The sequence below is a fragment of the Pogonomyrmex barbatus genome, unplaced genomic scaffold, assembly GCF_055798465.1.
Source record: "Pogonomyrmex barbatus isolate J1 unplaced genomic scaffold, ASM5579846v1 scaffold12, whole genome shotgun sequence".
NCBI classification, from domain to species: domain Eukaryota; kingdom Metazoa; phylum Arthropoda; class Insecta; order Hymenoptera; family Formicidae; genus Pogonomyrmex; species Pogonomyrmex barbatus.
In genome coordinates this window covers 3857936-3870423 of record NW_028297108.1, presented here as the reverse complement: position 1 = coordinate 3870423, position 12488 = coordinate 3857936, and the positions used below count along the sequence as shown (strand labels likewise).

The 12488-nt window shown below is 41.1% G+C and overlaps 1 protein-coding gene across 7 annotated transcripts in view; it reads right to left on the bottom strand.

Annotated features, from left to right (window-relative positions):
- Lar (tyrosine-protein phosphatase Lar) overlaps positions 1-12279 on the bottom strand; it is a 382209-nt gene extending 369930 nt beyond the window's left edge. For all 7 annotated transcript variants that reach the window (XM_089071364.1, XM_089071370.1, XM_089071368.1 and 4 more), the window contains exon 1: positions 11604-12279. The gene's annotated coding sequence lies outside the window, so the exon portion shown is untranslated. The remainder of the gene's footprint in view (positions 1-11603) is intronic.
- Positions 12280-12488: the final 209 nt, after the last annotated feature.

The following is a 12488-nucleotide window of genomic DNA, read 5'->3' as shown; positions in this document are numbered from 1 at the left end:
ACTCTGACTTATCGATAAGAAAAATCGCAAAGGCTATACCTTCGTGATAAATACAAGTAAAATCTTCTTAGTTGGTTATTTCGAGATGCATTAAATGCGAATATGTTGTTGTAAAATGAAAATAAAAAAGATTTTTTTCTTAGATTAAACGATATAAAAAGTCAAATAAATCTGCGCCTTAATACATTACAGTAATGATTTTGAGAGAAAGTCGACCGTGAAAGCTCACGAACTTTCGCAGCTTAATAATAAAAATAGTTCGCGTCCCTAAATCGTCAAGCACACGAGAGCATGAGTCAGTCCTTATCGCGGAGAAAAAGTGGCCAATGACGAGGTCAAACTTAATATCGAAGTAGCACGTTAAATTAACGCTACGAATACTAACTATCGATCAAGTTGTCACAGTAATCTTTTTTCATCACGCATGAAATTAAATAGTGCATCTCCTATATAAAAAAGATATAATGAAATATTCCAGTTCTGCAGCTGGTCTGCAAGCGAGCTTTGTAGTTTTCTATTACATGTTCCACATTGTGCACGGTGTATCACATCCGTAATATTCGACAACGTGTATTCTACAGTTACCTGGTATCAGTATGAATCAGGTATTCCACGTCGGTACGTTTGTATTCCAAAGCAATGCGATTCAATCCCGCTTTGCACGTACGTCGCATCAAATGTTGATGAATAAAGCAACAACTTTATTAAGAAGGCTTCAAATAACATTCCGAGGTACAATAGCCCGCCCGAATATGCATGGGAATACAAATGCGTAAACGTAAACGTTTGTACACTTGTGAATCCGGTTGTCGTACGCTTCTTTTATCGCGCGGACAATTCATAGCGTATACGCGAAATTTTTTGAATTATTTATGTTTATGCATACGCAACTCAAAATTCTAACGTTTCTCCGACAGTTTTATTACAAAGTTGGGCGTCGCGCGCAGATTTAGATTTATGACGACGGAGAGGGCTTTTTTCCGGCGGCGCGATAACGCTCCCTCGTTATCGACATTCGACGACGATAATTAATGCGGTAAAAAAAGCGAATGACGTTACGAACGGTCTAAATCTTCGCGAACACGGGCGGGCGCGTGCAACAACGCGTAACTCGCGGTTATTGCATATTCATAAATAGACAGTAACGACAGTCGGAGAGGCTTCCGGCCGAGATCTAGTTTGTAGGTTTCCCATGTTTGTTAACGCCTCTCCGCCGTTTATGTGCCAATAATCTGTACGTTTTACCCCGCGCGGCGCCAAACGTCAATTAACGCGGTTGGTACACAATGTCGTCGCCGCAGAGAACTATCGTGAATTCAAGCGTACGAATGTTAGCCATGTTCGTTTTACTTTTTCCCTTACGTCGAGAAACTCGAAACCACGCGGGGGAGGGGAAAAAGAGTGTATTTTCAGATGATTGATTGAGGCACTCGTCAGAATAAATACTAACTGCGAAGAGTCTTGCTAGAAGATAAAAATATAATTGGAATATATCATACAAACAATCATTGGCAGTTCAAGGAACAATCTATCATAATATCGCGTTTATTGTGTTATAAAATGATTTGTGAACACGTACTGGAAATAAAATGATTTAAAATTCCATGATTAATCCGTGTTATTGAACGAATGCGTGAAAAACACTTTATCATATCTTTCATCTTTACATCGTAAATTGGAAAGCTACTACATCAACGTGATTTCCTTTGTAATTGCATTGGGCTGTATTTATTATTTCTGCGCGCTTAAATTCCTTAAGAAATTATTTCTCTCATTCCAGTCCGCTTCAGTTTCTAATTGTTACTTCTATGAAAATTCATCGGTGGTGCATCGATCTGATTTACACGCGGCGGCGGCGAAATTGCCGAGATTAAATGTCAGTCGCAGCTCGGCCAAAAGCCAATTCCGCTTTTGCCGATCCTCCTTTGCTCGAAGTACGAGCAGCCTATACTCTCATGCCGTCTTCCGAGCCTGCGGCGATCTCTCGACTAATCACGAGGTGAATCGCAAGAGGGAACGGGAAATCAACTTGGCGAGAGAGAGAGAGAGAGAAAGAGAGAGAGAGAGAGAGAGAGAGAGAGAGAGAGAAGGGGGGCGGAAGAGAGTCGAAATTAGTGCCGTCGCTGTATCAAATCTAAACTCCGGGTACATCTACCCTATCATTTTCCGACGAACGTTACAGGATGTGCGAGCTTCATAGGCACGCACGGAACGAAGGCGCCAGACCTCTCTCCGCGACGTCACTCTCTCATGCCGGTACTCTGTCATTAACATTCCCTTCGTACCTTCTCGTACTCCCTTCTCATCTCTCTTCCTTTCGTTTATATTTTCCTGTTTCCGGCCTGCACCATCCATCCATCGCTTCTTCTGGACTTTAGCTCGTTAATCTTAGCCGCTTATCCTTGCCCGTTTTCTCCCCCCCCCTCATTCTCTCTCTCTCAAACACACACACACACACACACACACACACACACACACACACTTTCCTTCTTGCTCGTTCTATCACGTTATCTTCCTTCTCATCGACTTTACTCTGTGTGACCCACTTTCGTACTTCCTGCGTTCCTTCCGCTTCTTTAATGCCTTCCTGTATAAGTATTTTCCCCTTATTTATGAAACATCTGCTTTACAACTATTATTCTGTTTGCATCAATAAATACCAAATCTTTTATCAATTTAGCCTATATGCTGATCACATGCAGATTAATATTTGACGATTTGCATGGTAATAAGCTTTTTATGAATTTAATTAAAGTCTACAAACTTCTCACTCTAATTCGGCAACACTCGGATCTAATCTTCCATATAATTTCCCTACAATTTAATATTATCTATTCTAAGAAAATTCATACAATTACCCCAATCCCGGTGAGAAATACGAGAGTTAATTATAAATGACACGAAGAAAAAAAAAAAAAAAAAAAAAGAAAAAAGAAAAAAAGAAATTCTTATCTCCAGCGTACTCTTCAATTTTCTACGTAAACGTCCCTTGTTTCCGCGTCGCACTCCTCGCATCGTATTATTTTATTCGTTCGCTTTGGGGCAGCTTATCCCCGAGCGATAAGCCTCGCTCCGTCTCGCTTTCTCCGGTCGCCCTTATTTCTCGGTTGGGTTCCTGCCTACCTCTAGGCGCGCGCTCGTTGCCGGCGCTATTTCGTGCAACGCTCACTGCCGCAAAAACCGAGTCACCCGCCTGCCGCCGCGCGACTGCTGCCTCTTATCCGCCTTGTCCCAACATCGCGGCCGTTTATCGTAACTTCACGCTCCGTGAATGTACGTCACGGCCGTTTCGAGCTCGTTTTGTCGACGACGAAGCCCGTCCCGAAACGTCAAGATCCACGCGAGACCTCGCCACGCCGCTTCGGCGTTATCACAATTTTCGAGACTATACAGCATTTTAATCGCGCGCGATTAAGTTCGGAGATTAAAGCGGTCGATTAGCCGTGTATCCTACCTGTGATCGCGTTAGAAAGAAAAATTGGATTGCCCTGAATAATCATCGTACGCGATAAGCTATCTCTTTACTGTTACTTATTAATTACAGGGATGATGGTAAATAAATGATTTAGCCACAACGGTATATCTTTATCCTATATATCTCATCTTCTATTTGAATATGAATTTATAATACATAGTGAATATATTTTTCGAGAAATCTGAACAGATTATATATCAGATTATATAATAGATCGATAAAGCTAAAACGACAGGTAACGAGGAAAAGGAGAGAAAAAAGAGAACTGGTATCCTTAAACCCTTCCGTGTATCCCTCTAGGCAATCCAACGAAACGCACCCGATGAAACAGGTGCATGCTGAAAAATTCACCGACCGTTAAAGGTAGAAATGGAGAAAAGAGTAACCTGGGAGAAGACCGAAGTGGCAGCGGATGCGGCATGAAAGAAAAGCAAAAGCGAAATACGAACGATGGGCACGGGAGAAAGAGATTTCACGGGTGTTGGAACACCTGTCGAAAAAAACAAGATGAGGATCGAGGACGTTCGAAAAATATTCGTCTTTCATTCGTCTATGTGGACGTGTCATTTTTTATATTACTTCTCCCCGAGTATCGATTTTTTTCCGACCGCTTCGTGTTTCGCGCGCGAAATCGGATTGCATGAACGTCCCCGATGCAACAATACATCCTTTTTTTAGGTGCGAGCAAAGTCGACAATGTATACGTGAGTCGTATATAAATGCGAGCAAACCTATCGTTACCTCCATCATCGCGTGCGATCGCGAAGATGGATTATGTGAATTACACGTAGAAATTCAGTAAATATCTAATAATTATCAAAAAGAACCATTGTTTATTCCCTTCGCCCTCTCTCTCTCTCTCTCTCTCTCTCTCCTCTTTCTCTTTTCTCTCCCCTCTTCTCTCTCTCTCTCTCTCTCTCTCTCTCTCTCTCTCTCTCTCTCTCTCTCTGTAGCTTTTTTTGCAACAGAGAGGACGGACATTCCGCCGGGAATATCCAACAGTATTTACGCTCGGACAAGCGAAAATCTGTTTTTTGTAGCACTTCATTGCGGCGCGACTAACGCGCAGAAAATTTCCATGAGTATTCGCCGACAGCCATCGTCCGGCACGCAACAAAGGAATAAAATGCAGGGCTCGAATGATGGAGAACGCGATATAAACCAATTGCGTCCTCATCGCGAAAGTTTAACACGGAGCGCGGATAATGAAATTAATGCACACGTACAAGCGCACGGCTTCGGCTCGTTCGCTAATCATTTGCTAAAATCGTGCGAATGGAATAATAACATTATACTCGAGCGAAGTTCGGCGTGAGGATTTGTATGCAATTCTTTATGCGCGAATTATCACATTGAAAATTTGTTATGAGTGATCGATGTAAACCGACATCTCGGTATATATCTTCGACGTGCGAAAAACTGATTCCCCTTAAAAGATGCAATTTGTTTGAACGCGATTTAGCTTCGAAGATATTCAAATTATTTTGGCGCTTAAATTGATTGAAACCAGCTTAATTTATCGATTTCATCCGTGCCAATAAAGTCAATTATTTTATCGGTTCGATGCAAGCAAAGATTATTCGCTCAATCTGGCTGAAAAGAATTGTCCGCGATGTAGCTGTTACGTGCGAGACGCTTCGTAATTGAATTAAGGAATTGAAATCAAAAGGAAACTGTCTTGAGATTAAACTTTTATTTTACGCATGATACACTTGAAATGTTTCCGCTTCGAGTTTCTGATGAGAACTATAAACGTTTCTACTCGACTAATTGCAAGTGATTATTACTACGTTCGTTCTTTTCGATGTTATCTAAAAGAATGATAGAGGAAAAAAAATGATAAGTAAAAGAATGATAGAAGAGTCATCGAAAATTCCTGATATGTGTTCGAATATTACAACGAGATAGGCGGTATTTTGTTAATACAAACATGGTGAGAGGTTTTCTAAAGGGAGATAACGTAAGAATTTGGGAAATGTGTCGATATGCAGTGCGATAATTCATTTGGTTAGGAATAACTTCATAATCAGTTACGGAATGCAGGTTTATCAGAATGTTTGTTTAGGCCTTATTTGTTGAGAGGAAAGAAAAAAAAAAGGAAAAAGGTATTTAAAACTATTTTAGTAAACATCACTTATCAATAGTACTTATCAATAGTAGATACTAATTATCAAAATTCTTGAATATCGAGTTGCGGACGCGTAGCTTAAAAAATATGTGACGTTAATCACACGGGAGATCGCAGTGCGACGTACAACAAAACAATTATCTTTCATTAGCTTTTCCCGTCCCTGAAAAATCTCGCACTATCCGTTTGTCGGTCACGCTCACGTTTTATGTCAAATGTCCATGCGCATGTCGCATTACTTACAAGTGACGTGCGAGCGTACCTACATTCTGTCACAGCGTCGCGTTATTATACGTAACGTGTTCGTTCCAATAACATGGACTATCAGAGAACATCAGAGCTCGTTTCTGTCGTATAACGAGAAAAGACTATGACTCGAGCCGATAACGAGATGGCAGAACGTCATGGTCAAGGCGGTTCTCGCGTATGATAATTGAGCCGATTGCGTCTGACGTCCAGACCCTCCTTCAGTCGCCGAGGCGATCACAGGCAGAGCACCGTAGCGAGAAGGCGATATATCAAGAGATGATCGATACGTTCCGTGGGCAGAATACGCCTTGCGGTGAGAGACGTCAACGCAATCCGCTACCGATCACAATTCTCTGAATAGAGTAGAGGCGGACCCTTCTGTCTCTCTCCTCCCCCCCCTCATTTCTCTCTCTCTCTCTCTCTCTCTCTCTCTCTCTTTTACTCTATCTCTCTCTCGATATTCAGTCGAGATATGATGAATCGGCCTAATTTCGCGGACGGAAGGTCACGTAAGCTCGGTAAATCTTAGCCGGCGCTATCGTGCCACGGAGTAACGCCATAGGAACGCAGCTATGGCGCCATTTCGGAGGACTATTTCGAAGGGACGTAACACGCCCGCTGTGTGGTAGGCAAATCCCACGCAGGTCCTGGATATGGCCCGTGCAGGAAGCAATTCCTAAATCATATCACCGCGTTCGCAACACATGCTAGAGATTCCCGAAACTATTTGCGGTGCGCTGAGAGCGCGCGTGCGAGCGCGACGTGCGGAACGCATACGTTACGCACGCTCGCTCGTGCTCGTGTTCTCCGACAATTTCCCACCCACTCTCCTCCCTCCTCTCTCTCTCTCTTTCTCTCTCTCTCTCTCTCTCTCTCTCTCTCTCTCTCTCGGAATGCCAGGGCACAGCTCGTTCCCTTCATCGAGGCCAAAGTCCCTCCCTCGCAAATGCATCGCGAATCCCTCCGGCAAAGCGACGTATAACGTTGCCATCCTGCGCACCATTGGGACGCTGAACGAGCCGCTCCACCGTCCATAATCACCCTCAACGTCCTGTCGATGAGATTAATGTCGCACCCGCACCATCGACGTCACCGTGCCTCACAGGTTCGGCGCCCTCGGCATTTGTTAAACGCCATAAAATGCCGCTAACGATCAGAAACTCGAGCCAGGATGTAGAATTTAGCGCACTAAATACTCCGACTTATCAAAGTAGTAGTATCCATCCGATGCAATTCAATATCTCGAAACGCAATTGCAAATGTCGGTAACGAGAGAAACGTAGGTAGTATTTTTTTGGAAAAAAACAAATATACAATAAATATACGGAAATATTATGGATTCAGCTGTGCATAATATTTATCTGTTAAAAGTGCGAATCAATATATGTGAAAATATATGTAGGAAATGTTTTCTTTCGCCTATCGTATTTTACTCCTTTTATTTCAACAGTATGCGAGTAAAGCGCGTAACGATGTGCGCGTTATACATCGAAGTTCAAGTGTATATCGTGCAGTATCCGTTATGTATTCCGTTATGTATTTTTGTCCTGCACGGTATCGCAGGTAAAACGGAGAAAGTCGCGCGATATTACCGGTTAAAAATAAACAACTATAAATAATAGCGGCTATAAATACAGATTAATCAATATTCCGCGAGAACAAAACTGTAACTCGATATAAAACGTTTAAAGTGAGAATTTAATGACGATCAACTGACACCGTGCGCACTTAAGCTGCCATGACGAATATGTTCATCGATCGTAATCGCCAGATATAATCATCACCGCGTCGATGAGATTAATGTCATCAGAGAGCGCAGCGAAGTTAGCGCGTAAAGCATATGAGAGATTACATGCATGTTATTAATCGTGCGACATTTAACGAGATTGTAGCTCTTTAGAACGCCACCAGTAATAGGATGATATTAAAAAAAGAAGGAGAAGGGTTAAAAATAAAAATGCTGAAAGAAGCCGTATTCTAGAATAATATTATATTCCTTTGAGGAAAAAAAAATTATAGGAGGGATAATAAAATCTTAGCCAATTCCTCAACATTTTTCGCTACAGTACGCGATCCAACATGGCATATTTTAATCAATGAACCCGGGATAATTCAAGATATCGCTATTAGATTCGAATTATCCGGAATACCAGCAATTTTCGAAAATTGTTCGTCTAATTGAAATTATTGGAATTTCGGGTTACGTTTCGAGAGAATTGATGAGCGAGCTACCCAGCCGAGCGACCGTATAGACGAGTATAATATTGCCCCGATAGTTACGAAAGCAAAGCTCGCACTAATAATACGAAGATATAGTTAAATTAGGAAAGGTACAAAATGAAATACGATGAGGATAACATCGAAATTATTACATAAATTTCTAATAAGAACTGTCTTTTCAGTAATCTTTATTATAAATAAATTCGACCTACGAAAGGGAGACCAGATCTTAAATTGTATGTTTTCATTTATTCTGTCGAGTACCAGAGTCAAGGAAGAATCGAATGTGTGGGTGGGTCTCACAATCGATATCAATGTCGATAATACGAGAGGAAATATCGTGTGAATCCTATACGATGAAAGAAACGAACGTGAATGACATCTGTATATCTGTTTCCTCTCGAGTAATTTTCGTGTACGACCATTATCCGAAATTAATCGCGTATTCCTGCGCTGTTAATCAAAAACATCTCATTGCAATGTTCCCTACAAAATATAGCAAAGCAATCCGATATAAACGGCGCATTTCCTTTTATCATTATGATTAAATTTCTGGATGCCAAATTTGTAAAACATTTCCTGATGTTATTTTATCTTCCAACGACACAATCGGTCTGCATAAAGCGAGTTTATATATAATTCGATGTATCAATGCGATTGGTAATCCTATCACAATACGATGCATTCGAAACGTAATAACGGCGATAGCCAGTCAAGCCGTAATTTCCTGGGACGAAATCTCATGCCTGAAGGCAATTAGTGATGGGTATTGCTTCCCATCAGATATGATAATTAGAAGATATCGTAGATATAAATCGGAAAAAAATAATATTTTAACATATTTTCATATAAGTGCGTAGACTACAATCTGTATCTATAATGATTATTATTTTTTTCCCTGATATTTATAAGATAATTTATAAGATAATTTTAATAATCTTTAAGATGTCTTTTAATAACGTCTAATATTATTCATCTTATAAGTAAAAATTCAAGGACATACATCAGAATAATAATTTAATAATCTAATAATCTAATAGAAGAAATATCTAAGTAGAAAATTGGATCAATTCGCGAATCACGATGTAATTCTTGGCAGATGCTGCATTCCAATTTTGATTTCCAGAGATAAAAAAATATTACCGTGTTAGAAAATGATGTGGAAATATGACGTTCTCCTTCATTTGAAGTGAAGGAGGTTAGACAAGTACTGAAATAGCCGTATCCGCTGGAAAACCGCTGGAGGGATCAGAGAAGTAAAGTTCTGTAACTTATTGCCGGAGGATTCTCGGTACACCTGGTACTTTGTTCACTCGTGCACGCGGCAGTAGACGAGTGTACTGTGCGTACTTTCGCGGATCAAACTCGTACTTCACCTCCGTAATCTTTGCTAATACCTCGAATATTCGTAAGCTACCACTCAAGGCAGATGAGAAACATAATTAGGTGCGGAAACATAAATGCTTCACTGATAATCAGTTATTTGTACTGCGTACGTATACACGTGTGCTTTAATCTCCCATCATAACGAGCAGTATCCGAATGAGAAGCGGTATTAAGAATTAAAGTTGCAAAAGTTAAATCGAGAGGTTTAAGGAATAAGAATAGTTGACACGAATAATGACTTTTAACGGCGAGCGAAATATAATTAAACATGTGTAAAATTGCTTTTTTTATTTAATCGGTCGTTCTAAAAATATAATTGAAAAATGTTTATATAGCGTGTTTTATGCATTATCATTTTACAATTCTTAATGCTAATTCTTTTAACTTTACATGGATGTGTTATACCGACAATTTATTTGATTTATGTACGATTCTAGCAACATCGAAGTAATTAGTAAAAGTATATTATCTTCGAGAACTCATGTTTGAATACATAAATGGAATTCGTTATTTCGCGAACAGAAACGCCATTTTGAATTTCGAATTACGCTTGGTAATAATATATAAATATTAAACAAAGATAGCTTAACCTTATGCAGATTTATCTGTAGCTGGATCTGAATAAAGCAGATAAAGATAGAGTATATGTTAGTTCGAGAATCTCGTCTCACTGCATATTAGCGGATCTTTGTATCTTTCGCTTGAATGGGATTTACATGCAAAAGAATTTCTTAGGATCGACACATTCGCATTTATATAAACATGCATTGTATAAGATATCTAAAAAAATCGTAATTGTAATAATAATAATAAGTCAATATCTCTTATGAGATAGAGAAAAAAAATAAGGTCTCAAGTCTAAAGTGTATAAGGACAGATAACGAAATCCGCCGTCGAGAGATAACAGTTAAAAGGTTCAGTGCTTCAGAGTTACACGATAAAATTACACGATAACGGTAATGTGGCGTAAGCACCGGCTCGTTGGAATATCAAATGCCATGTTCCTCACATTCGCCCAAGACATACAGCCGCAATAAATTATTACGGATCCACATATAGAGTGCGCCTCGTTGTTTATGTGACGTATCTAAAGGGGGATTACTTTAAATAGGTAGCCGATTGACGCAGTGATCACAAACACGATAATACGCTTAAAGTTAAATCTTCGTAGCACTGAAGAGAAGTTACGACTTAAATTTTTGATACAATCGCTTTTGACGTTCACGAGAAAAGTCTCGCCAGGCTAAAAGCTTAGATTATCGTTGTTTCCGATCGATCGTCGCCTGGCTTCAAACGTAATCGGATTGCACGTTGAACGCGCGAACGGACCTCATTCACAAGTTAGAAAGTAACCGTGCACGTTTTGTACGTCCATATAGAGAAACTCGGCTTTTAATCGCGGTCCTCGTGCATTATAAACCCGACAGAGTTCATTGTACCGTCGTTAAAAATACTATACTCGCGCAACGACCTGAATCGACAGTCACGCCTCGACAAAATCGATCGTTACAACGTTCGCTAAGCATTGATGTACTGAACGTATTTTTATATCTATTTTTATATCTAGTCTAGTAAGAGAGTACTTTAAGGACGGAACGTCGTCCCTCGTAATGTTCGGATCGATAATAATTATTTTCGCTTGAAAACGATCGCGGCGAAATGCCACACGTGGCGCCTTGATTGAAAGCTACGTGTTCATTTGCGAGTAAACATTGCACGGGTTAACTGTATGTACAAGCAGTTAAACCAATATAAACTTATATTATGTATTAAATATCATATTTTCTATTTGTTAATAGGTGCAAATACCGTTTAATTGCTTGTGTATAAAAGCTGTCATATTCGCAAGAAATTCACAATTTAAAAATATTCTCAAGGTAAATTTAATCAAATGCAGCCATTTGAGCGCGACTTTCTCTCCACATAGATCGTGCGAATTAATATTTCAGAATTGGATAATAACATTTGTGGCTAAATGTGCAGACGAGAATACCATTGAGTTCGTCGATCTTGGCAGCACCGTGTGTTCGAAGTGACGTCATCGCGGTATGCAATTATTGCCGTGTACGTGGGGTACGGGAAGAAAAATGCTCTCACGGGGGGCATTGAGAAGGGCGCGGAAAAAGGAATATCTCTCGCACTCACCTGAATGGGCGAGCTGCTTGAGGAATGCCTCGTAGAGCGCCGCGGGACTGCGGGGGTTGGTGGTTCACCGCATTTTTCCACGCTGTATACGTAGTCGTCGAATGTTCACGTATGCCAACTACCACCACTACTATCACTATCGACAGAACCCACTACTACTACTACTATTATTATTGCTATCAACCAGCACCAGAGCACCACAATACCAGACGCGGAAATATATATACGTATGTGTAATTGCCTTTTATCTCACTTCGTCTCACGCTAACGCTCTTTGCTCTTCGTCGAGACGCGGGATGCCTCGGGCCGCCTTTGGCCGGCCGGCCGGGAAACGTTCACTCGCGAAACCTCGTCGTCGCAGGCGTACATAGACGACATAGACGTACGTTCGATGTGATAGTTGCGAATTACAGTCTCGTCTGGGCGGCTCTCGCGCCGACTGTTTAATCAAACGTGTGAATATCTACTTGGGCGTGTTGCGCCTGATTCGTCATTGACTCGTTTCACTCGACGCGACCTTTTGGCGGCAGCAGAGTAACAGACAGAAAGAGAGAGATGAGACGAAGAGAAGCGAGCTTCGCCGGAGGGGGAGAACGAATAACGCTGTACGATAAACCCACGTTGCTGGACGGTGCCGAAACGCGTTCTACCCCTGCTGACGCCGGGGGTTAAACTGAATCCGAAAGCTACCGTCGTACTCGTGGGTGCTCGAGCGCATGCTCCGTATTTTGTCGTTTGGCTTGTGTGCGTGCGGCACGTCGCTTCCTATATCACACAGTGTGCCTATACTGGGTGGTCAAGAAAATGCTCCTCCGTTAAAAGAAAATCGTCCCTTCGCGATAGCTCCCGCACTTCTTCACTCCGGGGAAGGGTCAGACAGCCAGC